Raw genomic sequence first — 26016 nt, 5'->3', positions numbered from 1 at the left:
TCAGCACTTATTGATTGCACATAAGACTCACTAAGTCCCACTAAGATCACTACACCATATCCAATACTTCTGGCAACACTCATTTCTAGAGAAAATGTTCTAGCCATTCCTCAATGCTCAATACTCCAGAGCAGGCTGTTCAAAACTTATTTAGCTAACATCTGGGTCTGTCACACCATTATCTATCATCTTGTGGAATAAAGAGTTGGACAGAGACTTGCCCATGGAGTAGACACATTGCAAGTCTGGGCTTTTGGAAGACAGCCCAAATATTCCACCTGCAGGACATGGGTACAGCACATAACTACCAAGGGCCCATCTAGGCTACCAGTGGTCAGACAATCCTATTCCAATTCTTAGTCCAAGTTCAATTCTGGCCACAGCAAATGATGATTTATGTCTCAGTGGGACCTAGGGTAGAAGATCTTGCCTGTCAGACTATAAGGCTTTAGAAGTTTTTCATCTGATTAATATAGACAACTAGTACACCCCGTGTTGGAGAGAGACCAGTCCTCATGACAATGATCTCAGCAAATGAAGCAAAGAGATATACACTGCTTGTTGGTGATCTTCACCTTAGTTCTTGCCTTCCCAGCCTGCAAAGGTATAATCAGGTATATCTTGAAATAAATATCCATACTATTTACTCTTCATATCAGGGTCTCTACTACTATTTGCAAGAAATCTTTGATATTTGCTTATGAATTTGCTTATGAGTTTACTGATGTCTCCCCCTCAGTACAGTCTTTGACATTGTTATTGGTGTGGAGTTTGCTTCTTTTAATAGATTAAAAAATACCAGTTGGCTTCCTCAGTTATTAACCTCAGAATGGTTACTCAATGCCAGAACTATATCAGACTTCCTCTAATCTGATCACTGTGTATTCTATCATTTCTTCATGTTGTGTCTAAAAGAAAGATATTTTTTAAAGTCCTTGTGGTAGACAACTTCTAAAATGCCTCCCAATGATCCGCAGTTCCTAATTCCTCATGTAACTCCCTCCCTCTGAGTGTCAGCTGGGTTTTTTGATTCACTTCTAATGAAGAGAATATGACAGAAAGAATGGGATGTCACCTACCGGCTTAGATTCTAAGAAGACTATGGTTGCCATCTGAGTGCTCACCTGCTCTCTCTCACTTGCTCTAAGAAAGGCCAGCTGCCATGTTGTGAGCTGATTTATGGAGAGGTCTCAGTGGTAAGAAACTGAGGGAGAACTCTAGCCAACAACCAGTGAGGAACCAAGGTCCTCATTCCAACAATCCACGAGGAACTGAATCTTGCCAAGAGTCACATGAATGGGCTTAGAAGCAGATTATCCTCCCATGCAGTCTTCAGATGATTCCTCAGCTCCAGGCCACAGCTTCACTGAAATCTCATGAAAGACCTTGAGCCAGGAACACTCACTGTTATATTTCAGATCAATGGAGACTATGAGATAACAATTGTTTATAGGTTTTTTTAAGTTGTTTTAATGTTTTCCTTTTGAAATAATTATAGATTCACAGGAAACTGCAGGATTCCTACAGAGACATCTCATGTGTACTTCACCCAGTTTCCCCCAATGATTGCATCTTATAAAACTATAGTACAAAATCAAAACCAAAAATCAAAGCAGGTAGCATATGAGTGTAGAGTTTTATGCCATCTTACCCATGGTGTAGATTCTTATAACCACCAGGGTAATCAAGACAAAGAATCAAGATACAGAACTTCTCTATCACCACAAAGATCTTCATGCTACCCTTTGATTGTCATATCCATCCCATACATCATCCTTAACCCCTGGAAATCACTGATCTCTTCTCCATTTCTGTAATTTTGTTTTGCCAAGAATGTTATATAATTTATATCATATATGGCCTTCTGAGGTTGGCTTTGTCTTTTGCATGTCCTTCACGTGCATCCTTTTTGTTGTTGTAAGGCATTGGGTTTTGCAGTGATTTGTTACACAGCAACAGCTAATACACCACTCTCGTGGGAAAAATTACTTCCTGATTAAAGTGTGAACTGAAAAAAGATTTCCCATTGGGTATAGGAACATGAACACTTACTGAATGTCTCTTAGAAACAGCCATCATACCACAGCAAAGATATTTACAATAACCTCAAACTCATGTTCCTAAGGGTCCTCTGTTCACACAGCAGAAGGGTTGGACAAGTTTATAATTATATAAATATGAACGAGCGTTTCTGAAAATGTGTTTCACTAACCGACAGTGCTGTGAGAGGTATCTCCTCGGAGTACACTCCCATTAAGTTAAGTATAAAGAACAAATTAAGACATATTGGTGGTTATGGTTGTCTCCTAAGTGTGCATGAGAATCAATTTAGGTTCTTGGGGAATAAATGAATAACCTGATATCCTTGAGCCCCACACCTAGGGAATCGGATTCCGTAATCTACAGTGGGAAGACCTGGAATTTTTCATTTTTTACAAACTTTTGACGTGCTTCTGAGGCAGATGACCCAGGACCATACTTGGGGAAATACCATTGAACAGCATTTTCTCCTTCTCTTGCATTCTGCTACAAGTCTCGAACACTTCCCACTTCATTCATACTTTCACTTGCTACCTCAGTATTATTCACTGAATAGCAGAGAACAAACGGGATTGAGAGTCATGCAGACGTGAGACATCCCACTATCTCTGCTACCTCCTCCCTGTGCAAACTTGACAGAGTTACTTAAGCGATTTCAGCCTTGGCTGCACATTCACCTCATATAGTTGGTGTGAGGCTTTCAAAATGTTGTATAAATTATGCCCATCCGTGGTAGGAGCGCTTGAAATCCCACCTGATTTGGGTTTCATCCCCTTCCTTCCTTCCATTAATTATCTGGAAGCCCGGCTGTTCCGTGTTATGGTTCCCCAGCACACTTGTCTCTCTTTCTTCAGATACTGGTAGCCCCCTGCTCCTCCACAGTCTCTGTGACACCGACAACCAGAATGCATTTTGTTATTGCTTTTACCACTGTTGTTCAGGTAGCAGCTCCATGGCATGATCCTCCTCCATATAAATCATTTGTGGGCCCATTGCCAATAAAAATAACCACAGGAAGTATCTAGAGCCTGATTTCGTTTCCTAATACAGTTTTCCTCTTGTAAAAGACCCCATTATTAAAATATTTTTAACAATTTCTGGGACCAGCTCCCTCTTTACAAGAGTCTCTGGTTGGTAATGAAAGAATGAACATTAAATGCTTTTACATAAGTGGCTGGGGGAAAAATAGGAATAGCTGTGTTAAGAAAAACAGTTATTTAATTATGAGCATTTTATGGTGCTCTTAAGGTATCAGAACCCCACAGCTTGCTTTACTAACACTGCATTTCTAAATCTAGCTTGTGCTGGTTTCCTTCCATTTTCAACATTTTGTTTCCTGGGCAATTTGAAAACAGCAGGCCAGTTTGGGGATAAACATTAAAATACAAATACTTCAGCTCTAGTGATTTTGTGAAGCAGCTACACAAAGCACTTGCAGTTCTAAGCATATTTTTTTAAAACACACATTGCTTGGGGACCGCTGTGCCATAATACCTTACCTTAAATAGGTTGTTGATTCGTGGCAACACATTTAATGTCAGTGCTTTTATTATTTAACATAAAATTCAGGCAATGGGCCTGGCCCAGATTCAGCGAGAGAGAAAGCTGACAAGCTCCTGTCTTGTTGATGTGCTGGTTCCCTTTAAGGGAGAACCTGGGTTTGAAAAACACATTGACTTGCCACTTCTAGGGACTTCCATGGGACCTCCTTTTATGACCATAGAATTCATCATATCATTGTGGTTATTACTTTTGTAAACATAGTTATGACCAAGTATACTAATAAGGAGGTCTCATATATGCTTGCTGTTTACAAAAGGTTTCCTCCTTATGTATTGGCTCAATGCTCACAATAGCTCAGTGAGGATGATCCTTGAGACTTCCATTATAGAGATGCGGATGTTGAGGCTCACACGACTTAAGCCACACATGCTGAGCTTCTAGCTGGAAGAAATAGAACGTGAAATCAGATGCTTGACCTAGTTGTTAGAGTAGCCAGCTTATCTTCTTTAGTAAATATTTCTCCAAAATGTCAAAATGATTACACATTTCAGCTCAACAGTGGATCCAAGTGGTCGGAACAAGTCAGGCAACTTAGTTATTTGGAAATGCACACTTGGTTTTAAATGGTCATATATGCATTTCCTCCATGGACTCTTCTGTACCCTGCAAAGTCCAGCTCCTCCTCTGAGTACCTTTCCTCAGCTCTGCCAGGAAGGACCCTCCACTTTCATTCTTTCTACAAATAGGTATAAAGTACTTTTGTGCCTGGTGTAGTCCTAAGCACTAGGGAATTAGCAGTAAGAAGGACAGACATGGTCTGGGGTTTCAAGAAGTTATTATCAAGTGGGATGGAAAAATGCAAAAACAATTTTTTTTAAGTTTATTTATTCATTTTGAGGGGGGAGGGGCAGCGAAGGAGGGAGAGCAAGAATCCCAAGCAGGCTCTGCACTGCCAGTGCACAGCCCTATGTGGGACTTAAACTCATGAACCATGAGATCATGACCTGAGCTAAAACCAAGAGTTGGACACTTAACTGACTGAGCCACCCAGGGACCCCTGCAAAAACAATGTTTAAGTTTACATGATAATAAAAGCTACCAAGGATAAGAACATGGAGCGTTAGGGTGCACAGTAAGGATGCCTAGGCTAGGTAAAGAGACAGGAGGGGGCACAGAGATGAGGGGATGGAGGGCTAACTAGCTGCAGTTAAAGAGCCAAAGGTGGTTTCTCTGAGAAAATAACATGGCTCTTATTCTTTGGAGGAGAGCTACTGGTTTATGTTATTTTATGTTATTCTCCCCCATTATTCTGTTTAGCCTTTGATGACAGGAAGCATATTTTATGCATATTTCTTTAACTTCTGAGCTTACAGTAGAAGCTCAATGTAGTTGTTCTGTTGTGCCTGTTGAACCAATGAGCCAGCGACCTTCCCCCTAAACTCCAAGGTAAAAGCCCTAGGCTACCAAGTTTCCAGCAGATTGTTACTTGGTGTTCTAGGGAGATGAAGTAACCCAAAAGATTTCTTGCTTGTATTCCCTCAATCACTGCCTCCAGTAATATTAATACCACAATTAATAACCTTAAGTCACAGTTTGATGTTGCTGCATGTGCTTAAAGCATATATCATGTTCATCCATCATTTCCTTATGTCAACAGGGCTGTCTACATTTAAGTAATATTAATATAATTAATTGGCATTAATGCAATTAATAATATTAATATTTATGAAGCACTTATTTTCTGCTACATCCTCTTTCTAAGCCCTTCATAAATATTTCCTAATCTTCACAATATTCTGAGGGGAAGAGAATTATTATTCCTACATTTTACAGATGAGGAAACTGATACAGCAAAAGGTTAAGTGATCTGTTCAAAGACCCAATAAAGACAGTGGCGTAATTTAAACTAGGCAATCCACATGTGGAGCCTGCAATCTTGGACACTATTCTAAAGCACGCTCTTCCGTGATTTGTGTAGTCTGGAGCCTACCTAGTCCAGTGGTCTTCCTTACTCAGCATTTGATTGCTGCCAAATTTTACCACTTTATCTAAAAAATCCACTCTGTAGATGTATCACATGAGTCAGTACATCCCAACATCATAACCTCAAAGGACTATTTATCCAATAAGGGAAGTTGGCATTGCCCAGAATCTAAAGATGAGAAGTCACAAACGCTGTATTTGTTGTATCCTACCAGTGAACCATTTGGACTGAATTGACCCATTAACGGAATGATTGACCAGTTAGCCGTTTGATTAAATAGGCTTCATGGACAATCCAAGGGCTGGGGATGTTTTAACTGGTCAGTCATTCCCAGGGAATTCAAAGCTATTCTCCTATAACTCAAATCTTTGGCAATTCGTGACAAGCGTAAAGTAAAATTTCCTTTTCTTTTTCTTTCAGTTCCATTGATTTTTCCCTTCACATTAAAGAAACCGTATGCAGACAGACCAGAATCTGTGGCTTCAGCTCAGCAGGTCCCCATAATGACACATGTGTCTCTTCTCTAGTAGATCAAGCCCATGGAGATGGGAGGCTCACACGGATTTTCACTGCCCTCCCTCTCTTTTATATAACTGACTAGTTCTGTGCTAGGTTTTGAATATGGAGTCAAGAAATATCAAGACAAAAACACCTTTGGTTCATTCAATCATTCATTCATTCATCTCCTTGGAGGGCCATCAGAGTTCACTCCTTTTAATCTTTAACAGACTCCTTTAGTTTTAACACTTAAACATTAACATACTTCTTAATGTTCACTTTATTCACATGCATATCAAATTCTTTTGCTTTCTTAGAATTGCACTCAATCTGCAGATGTCTCTTGCTCAGACTTTCTCTTTATAGGCTTTTCCTAGTTTTCCTCTTTTCTGCTATTCAATTCGAGAGCTCTAGATTGGGTTCTGATTATAAGCCAGTTACACGATTACATCCTGTCCCAAGTCCTCAACTTTCTCACCTTTAAAATGAGGTGTGGGTAGGTAACTGCATGACCATAAAGAAACATGTTGGTTGTAATTTTTTTTCCCTGTTTCTATTTTTCTAATTTTAGTTAGGTGCTAAGCTACTTAAGGTCAGAGTAGGTGGAGGGATACCTGGGGAAAAGGTGGCTGGATATCTCCTTGTATGACTTGACCACATTGCTCTGAAGAGGAGAGAGGAAGAAACTCATTCCCAGCTCACCAAGACAGGGTCTGATAAAACAAATATTCATTCCCTCTTGGATCCCTTAAGTGACAGAGCACTGGCAGCAAGGATAAACTGGAACTCAACTTCTGCTATGACCACACTCGACCTGTTTGGCATGTCTTATCCAACCGTCTGTCAACCAACAAGAGACAGACACAGAATTATGTATGCCTCTGGATTTGGATGATTCTCCCCGATACTAATCACTTGTCAGTAGATTTGTCCCTGAGCCCAGGGCTGGCACTGGTACTGTGCATAGTATAAGAAACTAAAAGGACAAATTTCATTTATTTCATTTTCTTAAAGCTTTATATATCTCCTGGCACAGCTGTAACCCCTACAGATTTGAAGGCCACCCTTCACACATATCCCAAGAGATTCCGGGGCTGTTGGCTCTGACAGGTCTTCTCATTTCTTTCCATTTCTGACTCTCCAAACTCGGACAGGGACAGCACATCAAAATAGACACTGATATCTACACTTACTGCTGCAACCATAGGTATCCATTACAACAGCTAGATCCATTCTTTCAAAGCCGTTCCAGTAATCTGAACGAGGAGAGAAAGTCTGGCCTTGGAGCTGACAATCAAAGCCCTCCAAACATTAGTCTAGAGCCTCAATTAATGGCCTGACATGTCTTGAATTTTAAGTTGCTGGAATTTTTCATTAAATATTGAAGAATTCTTGTGGTAGAATATGACAGCCTGTTGCCAAATAATTTACACTACCATGTCCTATTACTTTTTTAAAGCACTTTCTCTAGTATGCAAAATCCCGAGACACGCCATCAACCAAAAGCACTAGGTTTTTCCATAAATTGAATTTTAAGAAAAGATACTTGTGGTTTGGGTTAGCATTTCTCCTTCTAAAAGATTCCAGAGAAAAATCTTTCCTCAACATCAATCTATTTGAGGAATTTCTTTTACAAACTTTTATTGAACTATTGAGCACATTTTAATACGCTATCTTATTAACCTTTATAAAAATTCTAGCATAGTAATTCATTCCCCTTGAAGAGATGAGAAAACTGAGGCCCAACTAGAACAGCAACTTGTACAAGATTACAGAAGGAAAAAAGGCAAAACCAGGATTCAAATGGACTTGAATTCAAATCTTTCTCAAACTCCAAACCTTTTGTGTCTTTGTATCAGTCTGGTTAACAATGTTAAATGTCACTAATTTGAGGCTTTTTATTTGGTTGGTTGTTGGTTGGTCTGGTTGTTTTGTTATCCTCTATACTCAGACTTTTCCTTGAAGCTTATGGGAAGGACAAATGCCCTTGCAAATTTCCTTCCAGTCCTATGATCCTATGGTATTAACTCCCTCTCTCATTTCCTTCCTGCCTTCCTTCCACATTTCTAGAACACCTATTACGTGTTACCTGCCAAGCTTAAAGATGAAAATACACTGCACCCACCTTGCTACACACTCAGTATGCTTTTCCAATCCTATGATAGTCTCTGGCATTTCCCCATGCACCCACTCATTCCTTAACCAGGCAAATATTTATCAAGCATCTACTAAAGTAGTATACTAAGCCCTGAGGATTTAACAAATAATTCAGGCTTGGTCCCTGATCTCATGGAGCTGAGGCTCCGCTGTCTCCATCTGGGTTTATCTTTAATTTCTTTTCTCTCCACATGCTTATTCTATAAGGATTTTTCTGAAACATGAGAGACTGGTAGGGTCATGAACTGAGGGTGCACATTTTTAAGTGGAAATTGAGATTATGAGACATTAGCAGATGCTTATTTCCACTCATTCAATAGTACCTACAGAATCATAGTACCTAAAGATATTTTCATTTATTCATTTCCTAACTTCATTTTATTTTTATTTAACCTTTTATAGCTGCAGTTCACACCTTCCCCAACTCGTCTATATGCTTCTTGAGTCACTCCATGGTGACTCTACTAACAGCATAGGTTATAAAAATATCCATGGGATAAATTCCAAACCCATGTCTTTGTCTCTTGTTGTTGCTATGTGTCCGTAAACATGAGGTAGCAACTCTAAAGTCTTGTTATAACAGGCAAGCCTGTAAATATGAATAATACATATATTCCCAAGCAAGTTCCCTGCCCCAGGCAGCAGATACTCAGTGAAGGATACTACCAGGGGCTATAACTTTTTGATAAATATAGCAAGTGCTCCACTAGAAGTCATACAACTCCCCAAAGTGGATTTTAGACATTTCTCTCCTTCTCAATAAAAACATTGCAGAACTAGATAGGAAGCATGAGGTGGGAAGAGGCATTTGAACAAAAGTTGCCACATTTGTCTTCATCTGTGCCTTGGTTTCCTTATTTTGAATGTATTCTTAGTAGTGAAAGATGCTTGGGGCACCTGTGTGGCTCAGTCGGTTGAGCGTCCAACTTCAACTCAGGCAGTGATCTCATGGGTTCGAGCCCCACATCGAACTTTGGATCCTCTGTCCCCTCTCTCTGCTCCTCCCCCACTCACATTCTTTCTCTCTCTCCAAAATAAATTAACGTTAAAAAAATAGTAAAAAATGCTCTACCTACACCTCTTGGGATAGTTTTAACTACCATGAGATAAAATGTTAAAGTGTTTTATAAACAATAGCTATAAATCTATGTTGTGAACAAACTTTAAATTATATAGTATGCTACAGACAAAATTTAATTTGTATTCCTTCACTTTTCATTTATGCTTTTGACTTACCAGATTTGTGACCCATTCCCTCTAGGCTATGTTCCCAGCTCTGATAACTTACTAAATAACATGTAAGATAAGCAGATCAGATAACATATCAGATAAGCAGATGTTAGTGCCTAATAATGGTTTAACTATGAACTATCTTCACTGACCAGTAAGGTTTAATAAGTGGGTATCCCCATTCCAAGTAGGGGAAATATGGTAGAATAGAGAAGAGTTTTCACTACTCTTCTTGCAACATATAAAGAGGTGTCTAATCGGGGCACCTGGGTGGCTCAGTAGGTTAAGTGTTCCACTCTTGATTTCAGCTCAGGTCATGATCTCATGGTTTCATGGGATTGAGCCCCATGCCGGGCTCTGTGCTGGCAGAGAGGAGCCTGCTTGGGATTCTCTCTGTCTCTCCCTCTCTCTGTGCTGCCTCCTGCTCATGCTCTCTCTGTCTCTCTCAAAATAAATAAATAAAACTTTGAAAAAACAACAAAAAACTGTTTAAAGAGGTGTCTGATCCACCTATCTACTCCCAGGGCCAACCCTGATAGAAGATCAAACTTTGGAATGTTGCAGAACATTCCATTTATTGATGTTTGAAAGGGAATGCACATACCAGTTAACATTTTTTGTACTCTACTGCCTATGCCAGGTATAATTCTAAATGTCATACATAAATTCATTATATCTTCACTGCACCCCTGTGAAGGAGACAATATCACATCCCCATTTTACAGATGAGAAAAGTGATACACAGAGAAGCCAGGAAAACTGTCCAATGTCACTACACTAGCACGAACAAGAGAACCCTGGCAGGCTGATCTCTGAACCCGCCCCGTTAGCCACCATGCCACATTGAGAACCCCCACAGCGCTGGCTACAGATGAGTGGCTCCAAGTTTCAGAATCCCCCAGGAAGAAAACAAAGGTCCCTTCCTGTGAAGACTAAAGGTATCTGACTAGCCCCCTCTGGTTTCCTTTCTTTTTTTTTTTAATTTATCTATTTATTTTTGAGAGAGAGAAAGCATGAATAGGGGAGGGGGAAAGAAAGAAAGAGAGAGTGAGAGCGCGCGTGCACGCAAGAGAGATACAGAATCCCAAGCTGACTCCACACTTTCAGCATGGAGCCCAATGTGGGGCTTGAACCAACAAACCATGAGATCATGACCTAAGCTGAAACCAAGAGTCAGATGCTCAACTGACTGAGCCACCAAGTACCCCACTTTACATGCCTTCTTATGCCGTCTCGTGCCTTCATTTGTTGTGTACTATGTGCCTCTCACGTTAGCTTAATGCTTATTCATTTTCTAGGAGTTAGCTTAAGGCTCCCCTCCTGTAGACAAATGTAGATGCTTCCCACAACCAGTTCCCATTGCCCAATACATATTCCCCCTCCCCCCCCCACCTGTGAGTGCATTTACCTTCACATACTGCAATCGCCCACTTATCTGACAGCTACTCCTTGAAAGCTGGTATGGGTCTTTTCATCTCCATTTCGCCAGGATCTTGCATGACATCTGGCTCAGGTAGAAAGATCTGTACAAGCCCATCAACTCTGAGTGGGGATAGAAGGAAACAGATTTTAAATTAATGAAAACTACATCCAGAATCAGATTCACGTACAAATTCATCTCCACAATTTGAAGGAGAATTCTAAAACAAGAATTCTGGAAAGCATTAAACATTTCTATTTTCTCTTATGGTTTTCCAAATCAGAAAACTACCTGGGAGGCATATTAAATGGCTTCAAAAATCAAGTAATGAAAGAAATCGTTCATTTCTTGTAATCAGCACTCTGCCATGTGCAGCCAGAACAAGATTTAGAAGTGGGTGTTTCTTCAATCAGCAAAACTAAAAGGAAAATCAATGGAATGGGAGAAGATATTTGCAAACGACATATCAGATAAAGGGTTAGTATCCAAAATATATAAAGAACTTATCAAACTCAACACCCCAAAAAACAAATAATCCAGTGAAGAAATGGGCAAAAGACACGAATAGACACTTCTCCAAAGAAGACATCCAGATGGCCAACCGACACATGAAAAAATGCTCAACATCACTCATCATCAGGGAAATACAAATCAAAACCACAATGAGATACCACCTCACACCTGTCAGAATGGCTAACATTAACAACTCAGGCAACAACAGATGTTGGCGAGGATGTGGAGAAAGAGGATCTCTTTTGCATTGCTGGTGGGAATGCAAGCTGGTGCAGCCACTCTGGAAAACAGTATGGAGGTTCCTCAAAAATTAAAAATAGGACTATCCTATGACCTAGCAATTGCACTACTAGATATTTATCCAAGGGATACAGGTATGCTGTTTCAAAGGGACACGTGCACCCCAATGGTTATAGCAGCACTATCAGCAATAGCCAAAGTATGGAAAGAGCCCAATGTCTACTGATGGATGAATGGATCAAGAAGATGTGGTATATATATACAATGGAGTATTACTTGGCAATCAAAAGAATGAAATCTCGCCATTTGCAACTACATGGATGGAACTAGATGGTATTATGCTAAGTGAAATTAGTCAGTCAAAGAAAGATAAATATCATATGACTTCACTCATGTGATAACCTTAAGATACAAAACAGATGAACATAAGGGAAAGGAAGCAAAAATAATAATAGGGAGAGGGACAAAACATAAGAGACCCTTAAATATGGAGAACAAACAGAGGGTTACTGGAGGGATTGTGGGAGGGGAGATGGGCTAAGTGGGTAAGGGGCATTAAGGAATCTACTCTTGAAATCATTGTTGCACTATATGCTAACTAACTTGGATGTAAATTTTTTAAAAAATAAATTAAATAAATAAATCAATAAAAGAAGTGGGTGTTTCTCGGTTTTCCATCTATCCTGTTTTTAATCTGAGTCTTTCCCAAATCAGGTACTAGAATACTTGTGATGCCAAATACAAAATATGGGTGGAAGGGGCAGGCCCAGGAAGGGACAGGCATATAGGAATATCTCCTATGGATAGGAGAAATGACTAAGCCAAAGTCACCATGTTGATCTACGTAATACAGAGCAAGGCCATGGGGAGAGGACCAGAGAGAAAAATCAGTAGCATAAGTAGCATGGACTGGGATAGAGGATATGGAGGGGTGGAGTGCCTGGGTGGTTCAGTTGGTTAAGTGGGGTAAGCATCCAGCTCTTGATTTTGGCTTAGATCATGGTCTCACAGTTCATGAGATCAAGCCCTGAGTTGGGTTCTGCACTATCAGCGTGGAGCCTGCTTGGGATTCTCTCTCTTCCTCTCTCTCTGCCCCTCCTTCACTCATACTCCCTCTTTCTCTTTCAAAATAAATAAATAAACATCAAAAAAAAAAGGCTATGGAGGGGTACCTAGTGAAGGGAATGAGGATTTGTACATTTGCAGTGGAAATGATGAGAAATATGGTATGGCATGGATATGCTTTCTATGAGAGACGGGAGTAAATACAAATTTTTGTTACTATTATTTGTGGTTACTCAACTGCAGTTCCCCTTGAAAAAATAGCCACTTAGGTTTCCAGGATACTTAAAATTATATTCATCATTTAATTCCAGAATTTTGGCTATGACTACAAGGGTGCTTTACAAAAATGCTCAAAAGTCAAAAAAGTCTCCGTTTTTAATTTCACTCAAGGGCAATGTCCAGGAGTGAGATGAATTTGCATTTCTTTTTCAATTTATTCCAGCAATGATTTAGCATTCCTTACAGAGGGCACTCCAGGAAGCTAACTCTCTTCTTTCCTTTAACCTGGTTCTGCTTAAGGCTGAAGACATCCTGGATTTAGACAGATTTGTGGCTATTTGCTATGGAGGGATATTTCCAATGTTTTCTAGGACCTGTATCCCTTTGAGAATCCAATGGAAAGTATGGATATTCCTCAGAAAAATAAATGCACACAAGAAAATACACACAAAATTTTGCTTACATTTTGAATAGACTCACAAATGCCCTGAACCGTTTCCATGGACCTCTCAGGTATCCATGGACCCAAGTCACCCTGGGTAACTACATGGATCCAAGTAGGGACAGTTAGAACCTACTGTCCCTAGATGAATTCACTTGCCTATCACGTTTAGCCATGTTAGAACATTTCATCTTACTTACTGTCTCAAATAAGGAACATCTATAGCCAAAGTTACTCTGGGAAAATCTGGAGTTTTGCTTAACCCTAATGTGATTCTGGTACTCTAGAAATCCCTAATTTGATCCTTTCACTTATCACTGGAGACAAAGAATCACCCAGTGGGTTAACAAAGACAAATGTTGGTCTTTGTAATTTCTGAGACAATTTAAAGTCACAGTCCTGCAGTGGGCATTGTTTAATCATTGATATCCAGTGTGGAGTGCAGGTTCGTGATAAACATTTGAGGTCTTTAGGTAAGAAAGGTCACCTGTGAAGGAAGAGGTGGTTAGAGGAGGTCAGAGATAACAGGTTCCTTCAAATTTCCTGGACGAAAGCACTCAAGGGTACTCATGCTACTATACCAGGTACCATCTGTAATTGATGAGTGGTTTTCAAAGCCGTCCCCAGCTAAAGCATTTTGCAGTAATCCACTCAGGCAATACTTAACTTGCTGCCAATAAGTCACATAATTCAGGCTGTCTACCTGAATCATCCCTCATGGAGTGTAAGTAAAGGCTTCTTCCTCCTCCCCACCTCCTTCTTCTCAGCAGCTAGTTCTCAGGAATGGGCCAGCAGTACTGAAGGCCAGTTAAATTCGTCTCTTACCTGACTGCCAAATGAAATGTTAAAATTCCCTCAACCCCTCCGAAGAAGCTTTCAATAATCAAATAACATAATTCCAACCAGATGTCAAATACTTTTAGAGTACCATTTCTCTTACATTTCTACTTCCCTCTAATGATTTTCTATGGGGAACATTTATAAAAATATTATGCTCTGAAGAATTATATGACGCTACTGTTTTTTCCTTAACTGAAGTATGAACGTTTCTTTTCCAATAAGAGCAAAAGAGCAAAAAATTATTTTAATGCTTAATGCACAAATAGCACTTAACATGCTACTAGGCCAGAAAAAGACTCCAATATTATATATTACATAACTATATTTACATTACACAATAAAACAAAGTTTGAGTGAGAAACAAAAGTATGTTGAGTCTCAGACAGTAGATATTAGGCCAGAGCAGAGGGCTGGGCTTTCTTGAGAGACATGAACTGAATATTTTCTGAAACAGAAGAGTCATGTGAAATAACCTCGTCATTTTTTACAACAAGAAATAGAAAAGGAGGAAACTTCAAAATGTGTATGAAAGAGAATGAAGAAAAATATATCAACATCCAGAATAAAGCATACTCAGAATAAAATCAATCCAGCTGAAAACAAAGGGCTCAACTTTTCCGCGCAACGTCAGAAAGTGGTTAAATCTCATCAAGGCTAATTTCTTCCATATCAACACTCAGTGTGTGTGAGTATATGTGAGTTTGGACCTAACATCTGTGAATACTTTACTCCCTTCAAGTTGAGAGAAATACACTTTCCCTTGCTCCTACCTTCAACAAGACAATAGCAGGAGTGTATTTTGACATCCTAAGCGTGGGAATACAAAAGCCATCTTGCAACAGACCTCTATCCTTGTGGGTTGTGCTGTATCTGAAACTCATTCCTCCTCGGGGAATTCCTCTCTTTGTGGCAAAGCAGAACTTGTGTTTCACCTCTGGAGATTGCAAAGTCTCCATACTCCTGTTACAAGTCTGACTTGCTTCTAGGTACAAGCCCACAACGTGAGCTCTATCAGTCTGATTCTTGCAGCATGGACTTTGACGGTCACGTAGCAGAGCTAAAAAGGAAAGGTCCTAAAGACAGTCCCTGGCAGTGGTGGTGGTGGGAACAGCAGTAGCAACTGTGCTGACAGTGGTATAGCGTTGGGTACCAGCCACCGCAGCAATGCAAAGGGCAGTATCTAGCGCATCATGGAAGTGGCTGCTCTGTGGCAAAGGTCAAGCTCCTTGATGTTATGTGAAGCACTGTTTCCAGTTCTGAAGCCTTTTGGCCCGAATTTCTTGCAATCTAGGCTGTTCTTGGGCTATTCACTAAGTATCCTCCTCATTGTCTTTAGAGAATTACTAAAGCAAGCTCTTGTAACTAATAAAGCACTGCAACCTTAACTTTGTATAGCTTGCATCATTAAATTTTTTTTAACTAGATATAATTTCAAACTTCCACAAAAGTTGCAAGAGCAGTTCAAAGACTTTCTGGACACCCTTCAGCCAGTTTCCCCAATATTATTATTCTGCATTGCTTTCTTCTGTTTCTCTCTAGAATTCTTCTAAACTGCTTAATAGTAAATTATAGACATGGTATCTTTTCCCTAAAATGTCATTTGGTATTTACTTAAAAAAATTATCTTACATACAGCACAATTTTCATCATATCAGTATGGATAAACTGCTATTATCTAATCTGCAGACTTTATTCAGAATTTGCCAAGTGTCCCAATGATGTCCTTTATAGCAAAAGAAAATTTAAGATCATTCTGGAACTATTTAGTACATTTTAAATAAATGTATGTCCTGCCTCAAGCAGCCAGAGTTGTTTTCTGTTGCTTGTGGCAGATAACCCAAACTGATAAAAACAATTGGAACTGGGAATGTAGACTTTAAAATGTGCAACTGCCAGTGTGGAAAAAGGTAGGGACAGAAGGAAGAGAGGACGCTGGTGTGCTGCACTGGCAAGTTGTTGAACTATTTTTTGCTGAACTCTTGAGACCATCTACATGCCTAAGGAAGGCTGCCAATGCCAGCAATTTGTTAGGGTCATCAGTGGCATCATAAGAAAGAGACATGAGGAACAATGGCCCTTCTTTCTCTAAACAAAGCCATACCTGGAGGTGATGCCTACGACTCCAACAGCCGTTTTGTGACCAGAGAGGGACAAGTCTGAAGGCAAGGACAACCCTTGGAAGACAGCACGGCATCAATGTGGAAACAATGGATCCCTCAGGATATGGCTGAGCTATCCCATCTCTGGACTTTTAGCTTTGTGAGATACGTTTTTTATCCATTATTTAAGCCAGTTTCTGTCAAGGTTTTCCATTACATGCAGCTGAAAACACCCTAAAGATAAACATACTCGCCAAATGACTCCGATTCCATGTTGACATTTTGTTTGACGGGTTAGACATTCTCATAAATATAAAACTGGAGGAGGTGCCATTATTCTCTACTGTATCATAAAGCTAGTTTCCTAGATCCTCCTAACATGGTATTTCTTTTTTCATAAGCATCATAGAGGATAGAATAAAATGTGTAAACCAACAATGACATGTAAAATACCACTAGTGAAAATAACAGCATAAAGAAGCCTCTTAAAATGAGTTTCTCAGTGTTTTTTGCATAATATGGATTAAATATCCTGTCAACATTTATTATAGACTTAATGGTACAGTTAACACTTGCACAACATGGATTTGAACTATGCAGGTTCACTTACATGTGGATTTTTTTCAATAAATACAGTACTATAAATATATTTTATCTTCCTTATGATTGTCTTACTAACATTTGATTTAGCTGACTTCATTGTAAGAAGACAGTATATAATATATATAACATACAAAATAGGTGTTAATTGACTTCCAGTCAATTATGGGTAAGGCTTCCAGTCGACAGTAGGCAATCAGTAGTTAAGTTCTGGGGAGTCAAAAGTTATATGCAGATTTTTGACTGAGCAGGCTGGGTGTCACCCCTAACCCCCGGCATTGTTCAAGGGTGTAAATTAATAATGCTAAAGAAATCTTTTGTGCGGGTTGATTAATCTCCATGATACGCTATGCAATAGTTAGTCCCGTTTTACAGATGAGGAAACAGGATTAGGGAGATTTACCAACTGCATCAAGATCACAGAGATCTTAAATGCTGGACTCAAGATTCAAACTGAGTGAATCCCACTCCATAGAAGGTGTTCTACCTTTCTGATAATTAGGCCAAGGTGGTAACTCTCCTCAAGGGAAAATTAATTTAACAGGTTAAGTTGAACTGAAAACTAGACACATGAATTGAACGGTGGGTGTGGAGCATTCTTTCCAAACTCAAGATGAGATGACCTCAAGGAGGGGCTGGGGGGTTTCAGTCTGGAGGAAGGGGCTGCCATATCTCCATCAGCACAGACTCCCTGCCCTACTCCCGGGCAGTCACTGCCACCCAACCGCACCCACAGATGAAAGTGGTTGGCGCAGAGGGACTATAAGGGGAACTGTAACATTTGCAGAGGAATTGTTATGCTTAACAAAAACCTCTCAGAGAGCGGCTAGGGCTAACAGCCTCATTTGCTGGAAAATGAATCCAAGACACTTGCTCAATTATATCCCTGACCCATTCTCTTGTGCTTCAGAGGATAAGGTAGGCTTGTGAGCTGCCCAAAGGTGGGGAAATGCCTGCTTATTTTAACAGAGTTCACGACCCTCTCTTAGCTCTACGGAGGCCCCTGTCCCTACCCTATCTGCTCACTTGCAGCCTGATTTGCCAGTCTCATGGCTAGGCCTGGATAATTCTCCACAGAGAAGCAGAGGTATGCTTCTATCACTGATTCTCCAACTCTTAAAACATCACTTAACTGAATTTTACATATAGTGACTCTGAAAAGGATCATCAGTTGGGGCAGTGAGGACTAAGGTTGCAGGGGGCATTTATTTATTGGTGGAGTGTTTGGCTTCTATCCTATAGCAATAGTAGGTAGACTCACCTCTCCAACATAGTTCTGAACAATTAACCAATTCATCTTCCCAGGATTACTTGATAGTGATCCATTTCCATAGTTAGCCAATTAGCATCAGGGGAAAAGTAATAAAAACTACCGTTTGTGATCTACTTACTTTCGTCCCAGCACTGAGCTTAGTGCTTTGTATATATTATATTAACAACCCCCATAACAAAACTCTGGGTATTCTTATCCCCAAGTAACACATGAGGAAACTAAAGTTCTGGGAGATTAAGAAACCTTCCTACATTCTCATAGCAAGTGAGTTCTTATCATCAGTCATGTCAATGTAGACCCATGACCTTCCTGATCCATCAAGATGCCACTTCATCCACCTCTTATTATAATTCACCAGAAGGGAATAATAATACAAACAATGGGGGCACCTGGGTGGCTCAGTTGGTTAAGCGCCCAACTCTTGATTTCAGCTCAAGTCATGATGTCACAGTTCATGAGTTTGAGCCCTGAATCGGGCTACACACAGCATGGAGCCTGCTGAGGATTCTCTCTCTCCCTCTCTCTATGTTCCCCTCTCCTCTAAATAAATAAACTTTTAGAAATTATAAAATAATACAAACAATGACTATTCTGTAAATAACCTCCTTTCCAGTAGGATCAAATGCTAGGGAGAAGGGCATGGTATTGTGGATGTTCAGGAGAAATACAAAGCAGGAAACAGAATTAGGGCATTAATCAAATTTCAGCATTTGACTTTCTTCTTGCAGAAATATCTTTATCACTCTTGATTTTCCTCCAACCTCAACCTTGCTCCTTCTTAATTTCCATTTCTGGTTCCTCCTCCTCTGCTAACCCTTAACTCTGTTGTCCACCCTCTTTTCTCTCCAAATTCCTTCTCTAGGTGATCTCATCCTCTTCCATGGCTTAAAATAACACTTTCGTACTGATGACTCATAAATCTCTATCTCTAGCTCTTAACACTCCCCTGGGCTCTAGATTTATACATCCAACTGCCTACTTGACATCGCCTCTTAGCTGTCTAATAGACATCTCAAATTTAGTTATATCCAAAATAAAAGTCTTGATTTACCCCCAGCTGTCTTCCTTATCACAGTTGATGGTATCATCACCACCAAGCTTCTTGGGCCAAAATACCTTTTCTCACTCCTCCCAAACAATCTATCAGCAAATCTTGCCAATTCTTATCTCCAAAATACTTTCAAGAGCCCGCCGCTTACCACCATCTCCATTGTTCTGGCCCTAATCCCAGCAACCAATATGTCACACCTGGACTTCAATGGGCTATTTCTACTTCTTCCTCTGCAGAGTCCATTCTCCACACAGCAGCCAGCCAGAATGACCTTTTAAAGCATAATACAGGTCAAATTGATTAGGGCTTAAAAGCTTCCAACAGTTCCATTGGACTTAGAGTAAAAAACTCCTCCACATCACCAACAAAGCTATCCATGATACATTTCTTGCCAGTCTCTCAAACACGACCACATATGTCTCTCCTCACCATTCTCCAGCTTCCCTGGCCTTCTTCCTAGCCTTCTAGCACACTGAGCTCCTTCATGTCACTGGCCTTTGAACCTGGTATTCCTCTGCATAGACTTTCTTTCCTCAGATCTTCTATGATTACCTCTTTCTCCTCATTTGAGTCTCAGCTCTGATGTTCCCTCCTTAGAATGACTTTCATTGGCCATTCCAGCTAAACTGTCTTCCTCCATTCCTTCCTCCAAGTTCCATTACATCCCATCACCTAGTTTTATTAGTTTAAAAAGACTAGGGGTGCCTGGGTGGTCAGTCGGTTAAGGCGGCTGAATTCGACTCAGGTCATGATCTCATGGTCTGTGAGTTCAAGCCCCGCATCAGGCTCTGTGCTGACAGCTCAGAGCCTGGAGCCTGCTTAGGATTCTGTCTCCCTCTCTCTCTGACCCTCCCCCACTCACGCTCTCTCTCTCTCTCACTCTCTCAAAAATAAACAAACATTAAAAAACTTAAAAAAAAGACTTACATTAAGTGGTAAGTGACATTTTGTGTTCAGTATTTGTTGTCTGTCTCTGCCCCTTAGAACATAATCTACAAGGAGAGAGTCCAGTCCAAGAGTCCTGGTCAAAGAATAGCTGAGCCCCATGGTGACATAACAGAGGTCAAGCTCCACAGAGATTGGATGAAATATCCCACAATGATACCCACTCGTGATTGAGCAATACTAGTTTCTGGAATCTCTTGACTCAGAGAATAACATGTTCTGGTTAGAGAACACTTAAGTAGACTTTTAATTTTAATTAACAAATCAGCATTTTTATCCATAACTTCTTAGGAGTTTGAATGTATATTCCAGTTGCCTGGGACAAAATCATTTGATGACAATCATATTTAAGGAACCTACAAACCTAAGCACTACAGAGCTCTCCCATCCTGGTCAATACAAAAATAAGTGCCTAGAAGTGCAGTAATAACATATCAAAAACCTAAAGTGTGTGGCATTAGCTCAGTGCTCAGCTGGTAGGCAGCAAGGAATCTTTGGTTACAGCTGCAAAATAGATTATCTATTTTGTAAAACTGTCACCTGTGATAACTTAAAAGGTAATATACTTTTTGAACTTATAGCTTTACAGGAAGTAATTTGGAAAGAGAACTTTTCTAGCAGGTTGTTGACTGCTGTTGACTGAATGTGACAAGATACTATAATAAAAACGATGAGCTAAGAACAGAACTAACTGATTTGTAAGCAAGCATGGAAAGTAACAGAGATGGTCCAGAAAATAGGAGATTTGCAGGATTGGAACAGACCATTATTTCTTATCATTGATTGGTGAAAAACTGAAAGATTAGAACATAGCCTTGTGTCAAGGGATACATCAAGGGTATGGTTTTCACACCCAGTGTTAAACTTCTGAATGAGTTAAGATGGCACTTAGTTAGACTTACACTTGGACAAAATCATCCAAATAAAAGAGACTGAAGTTGTGGCTCTTTCCAATGAAGGCTGATGGGCTTAATACACCTGCAGTTAAGATGAAACAGAGAGAAGGATGTCTCAATAAAGAACGGTGTATGTGGCTATTGGCACAAGGAGCTGACCAAAATCAAGTATAAAAAGAAGCTGATTAAATTCTTAAGAAACTTGTACAGCCAAAGAAACTATGAGCCTTCTAAAAATGTTTGTGACAGTTTTGCGTAGTCTAAAGACAGAAACTTTAACAACAGTTGGGCTTGTGAGCTTCTATGAGCAAGCTGGAGGCTAAGAAAGCTTCTAAACCTTGAAGGAGGGCACATTCCACAATGCACTTTCTAGAAGTAGCCAAGCCAAATAATAGAAAAGGAAAGGCCCCTAAAGTACAGAGTCAGGGGCCCTGGAGAACAATGGACTCAGAAAACCGGTCAGAAACTAATCAAGAAGCTTTCTCACCGCCAGGGGACTGGGACTTGCAGTTAGATTTCAGAATTGACGTGAAGCAGCGACTTCCCCTTTCCAAACAGGAATGTTGTAGACACCCGGCCCCTGTTCTATTATTGTGTACTAGATATGGGGGAAAGAGAGAATCTATTTTTTTCCAGTTGGCTTGGGGATCAAAAAGAACCACGTCCAGGGGCACCTGGGTGGCTCAGTCAGTTAAGCAGCTGACTCAGGGTCACAGGATCAAGCCCCACATCAGGCTCTGCACTGAGAGTGAAGTCTACTCGGGATTCTCTCTCTCCCTTTCTCTCTCTCTGATCCTCTCCTGCTTGTGCGAGCATGCATATGCACTCTCTCTCTCTCTCTCTATCAAAATAAAACAAATTTTTTTAATTAAAAGAAAAAAAAAGAACCACATCCAGACCATCAGGCATTACCCAGAAATCATGGACTTGGAGTTTTTGATGCTCTGATGGAATAAGGCTTTTTTTTTTAACTTTTATTTAAAGTTTATTTATTTATTCATTTTGAGAGAAAAAGAGAGAGAGAGCAACCAGGGGAAGGACAGAGAAAGAGGGGGAGAGAGAGAGAATCTCAAGCAGGCTCCAAATCGCCAGTGCAGAGCCCCATACAGGGCTTGAACTCAAGAACCCTGATATCATGACCTGAGCCAAACCCTGAGATTATGACATAAGTCGGATGCTTAACTGACTGAGCCACACAAGTGCCCCTAACTGAACAGGACTTTTGAGTTGTCTCCCTCACTCAGACTGAGTGCGCTGAATATTGGTGACCATGAGTGGTATCTTTAGCGCTGCTTACTGAGTATTTCTAATTCTCTCATTCCCAATTACATGCGAGAATTACACTTCCTTGTTCCCTTTTGGGTGGGTGGGACATGTGACTAGACCTGGCCAATGAGTTATAAGAAGAAATGTCATCTTTTACTTCCAGGTCAGAACATTTCATTCCTTTTATAAAAATGAATTTTGACTCTATGCACTGTTTTATGACCTACTTACAAAACAGTCTCATGCATCTTTTTGTACCATTTATATATTTTTCTGCAACATTATCATTTATGGCTGCTTAATAGTCCATAGTAGGGATGTTATGTAATTTTTACTCTATCCAATATCGGTAAACCTAAATGAGCTGTTCTGAGCTTTTAGTATTATAAGTAACAATATAATGTATATTCTTACAGCTAAATCTTTTTTTTAATATACTTTATTGTCAAACTGGCTAACATACAGTGTGTAAAGTATGCTCTTGGTTTTTGGGATAGTTTCCTGTGGTTTATCCCATGATTCATGCAACACCCAGTGCTCATCCCAACAAGTGCCCTCCTCAATGCCCATCACCGATTCCCCCCCCCCACCCCCTCATCAACCCTCAGATTGTTCTCTGTAGTTAAGAGTCTCTTATGGTTTGCCTCCCTTCCTCTCTGTAACTTTTCTTTTTCCCTTCCCTTCCCTCGTGGTCTTCTGTTAAGTTTCTCAAGATCCACATATGAGTAAAAACATATGATTTCTGTCTTTCTCTCTTACAGCTAAATGTTAACAGTAGGCTCATATAATTTCTAATTCTTATAAGTAAAATTTGTGCAACATTTTATATGCAGAATTGTAAACATTTTGGCATTTATTGATTTATTTATTCAAGTTGATTTTTAGGCATTAAAGATTGCATAGTAATCAAGATGCAAAAAGACTTCACAGAGCAGGTTACTAAAATGCTTCTAGAGAGAATCCACTGATGTGCTCTGATGTACCCTACTACCACCGAAGTATGAGTGCCCACTTTCCCACAGCCTTAGCTACAAAAATAACTTCTTACAATCATAAAACCACCTATTCAGAATGTCCTGCCCAGATTTGAAGATGATGATAATAAGCAAAATACACTTGTCTATTTTCAGAAGAGTGTGCCTCAAAAACTAAAATGAGCAGTCAACATTCTTTTCATCAACTTGGGAAAAGGGACAAAAGCACATGTTCATGGCGCTTTGTTTAGTCCACTTTATAACACTTCTCTCACTCCACAAGTTATTTGTTCATGTCTGTTTCCCTCACTAGATTATCACATCCTTGAAAAAGAATAAGGAAGAAGGAATGTTTAAGGAAGTGTTAGGTAGCCAATCACCCAAGCCACATCTTCAGATAAGGGTAAATCACTTCCCTGCCTATACTCTCCAGCTCCACTTTCTCAGTCACAACAAACATTGAATGTCCATGTTTTCCCTCTGTTCATACCATCCCAGTTCCCTGAAAGGCAAGTTAATTATGCAAATAAAGGAGGAAACTGTTGTGCTATTGAAAGAAACTGGTCACGATTACTGGACATCTTTTGCAGACTCATAAAATTGGAATAGGAGAAATAGCTGTAGGCTGGCATTATTTATGTGGATATAAACTTTCTACTTACATTGTAAGAAACCAAAAATTTTAAAAAGTAGAAAGCTATAGATTCTTCTTCCATACCAATTCTACAGGCATACACAATGGCCATACACAGTGATGTTACAGAACAGAATCTGGTACACCGAATCCGTGGAAGTGAAAACCCAAACCAAAAAGTCCTCCCCTGAAAATTCCCTGGCAAATTTGTATGATGAAGCTTTGGTCAGATTATTTTTTAAGCCTCTCAAGGGAGACTTTGGGGGAGAGCATAAAAGGAATATGATTCTAATACTTTATAAGGAAAATATTATTTTTCAATAAGATATAAAATATTTACCATATGCCAGTGATGGCAATCTGAGTGATTTGTAGGTATTACTGTGACAGCATAGTGTTTAAGGATGCATTTCATCCTACATAAGCAATAATTTGAGCAGTATATCAAAAACCTTAAAAAAAACCAAACCCCAGTAGAGTAGAAATGGACTATTTCTGAAAATAAGTGCATGCATATCCTTAATATTATTAGTTTTGGGTTTTTTTTTCAAATATTCTCATTTAGATTTTCCACCAAACTAGCAAATTTTGATCAGACATCAGGAAGTGGTGTGCAATATAAAGATATGAAAAAGGAAACCTGATACGCTTACTGCCATACTTATCTAATTTGCCAGAATGATTTTCTTTCCTTTGGGTTCCTTGCTGGGTCCTTGAAGAATACTTTGTCTTTCTCTAGAGTGGGAATGCATTGTATAAATCTTCCAAAAACGTGGCTTACACTTTAGTCTCTTGCTAATAGATGAAAATTTCTCCAGGAGGCATTAAGCCTTCTTACATCAACAGCACTCACCTCACTGACCCAATCTCACCCCACCTGCTTCTCCACAGAGGCCCTTGGCTCCACTAGAGGTCATCTCTACCATTTCTGTTAATACTTGTCTAACCCAACTGTCTCTCTTTCCCTTCTCATCTGCTCAGTTCCCCTTCCCTTGCCTTTTTCCTTGGTTGGTCACACCTAGAGTATCTTCTCTCTACTGTGTACATCCCAACTTCTGTATTTCCTTTAAATCCAGCTCCACACTCACTTCTACCCTTCCATCTTCCTTTTATACTCAATGTTGCATATTCTTCAAAGTCCCCCAAATCAGGTGTGCCTGATGATCCTACACTTGCTTACATGATGACTTGGAATTATTTATTCTCTCACATTTTAGGTGGATAGATATATGTCTGACTAACCAAACTGGTATCAGTAGAAAAATTATTAGAATAGGAATTAGGGATCCTGTGGTCTACCATAAAATTCTTTTGAGTATTACATTACACAAATCACCTAACAACTGTTTTTTTTTCTTTCTCTCTAAAAAAGAGTGTTGAATTACAATAACATCATCTTTAAAATATCTTCACACCTAGAAGATTCTTTTTAGAGTCACAGAACTGTCTTTTGTTTCCCTGGTATCCCCCATAACATCTACTACAGAGCTGGGCAAACAGTAATTTAATACATGTAACTTAATAAATGTAATAGGTAACTATTGGTAGATTGATAGATGAGTGGGTGAGTGGGTATAAGATGCAGCTCTGTGATCTTATCAACTTTATAACCGTTCATTTCTCTGAACTAGCTAACATAAAAATCACCAAATATTTAATTTTCTTTTCTATATTGATCACATACATTACTAATGAATATTACTGTTTTTCTTCTCTCGTTTGCTGCCCAAATCTGCTCTAAAAGAAGAAAACTCTCTTCCTCCCTTCAGAAAAGCCCTGTGGAACCTACCTGCTCTAATGAATATACAGAGCTGCTTTTACAACTTTAATTACTAAAAAAGAAAAGATTCAACTCAACACTGAGAGATGTTATGATTTTTTTTTAAATGACTGGCTCTTATGAGATGAGATAATGTTCATAACCAAGACCTGAAATTTGATTCTCATCTATGGTAACTCTGGCTGTTTCAATTTTGTGAAATAATTTTCATCAACAATTTGACAGAGAAAAGCAAAAGAAAATGATTTTGTATCTTCTAACAGCTGCAGATTTGTGAGCGGAGAGTAAATGACAGGCATATATTTGGATCAAAGTGTGAAGATATTCTTAATTCTCATCCAACACTT

General features: G+C 39.6%; 1 long non-coding RNA gene across 2 annotated transcripts in view; it reads right to left on the bottom strand.

Annotated features, from left to right (window-relative positions):
• Positions 1-1509: 1509 nt before the first annotated feature.
• LOC128312852 (uncharacterized) overlaps positions 1510-26016 on the bottom strand; it is a 31055-nt gene continuing 6548 nt past the window's right edge. The window contains exons 1-3 of one of the 2 annotated variants that reach the window (XR_008292685.1): positions 19323-19590; positions 10821-10954; positions 1510-3984 (exon numbers count right to left, since the gene is read on the bottom strand). This is a non-coding gene — a long non-coding RNA (uncharacterized LOC128312852). Of the gene's footprint in view, positions 3985-10820; positions 10955-19322; positions 19591-26016 lie in introns of those variants that run through there. The other variant, XR_008292686.1, reaches the window with a different exon arrangement.

Source organism: Acinonyx jubatus, chromosome F2 (assembly GCF_027475565.1).
Source record: "Acinonyx jubatus isolate Ajub_Pintada_27869175 chromosome F2, VMU_Ajub_asm_v1.0, whole genome shotgun sequence".
Classification (NCBI taxonomy): domain Eukaryota; kingdom Metazoa; phylum Chordata; class Mammalia; order Carnivora; family Felidae; genus Acinonyx; species Acinonyx jubatus.
Note: the sequence above shows the minus strand (reverse complement) of the source record. Positions and strands in the feature narration are given on the sequence as shown.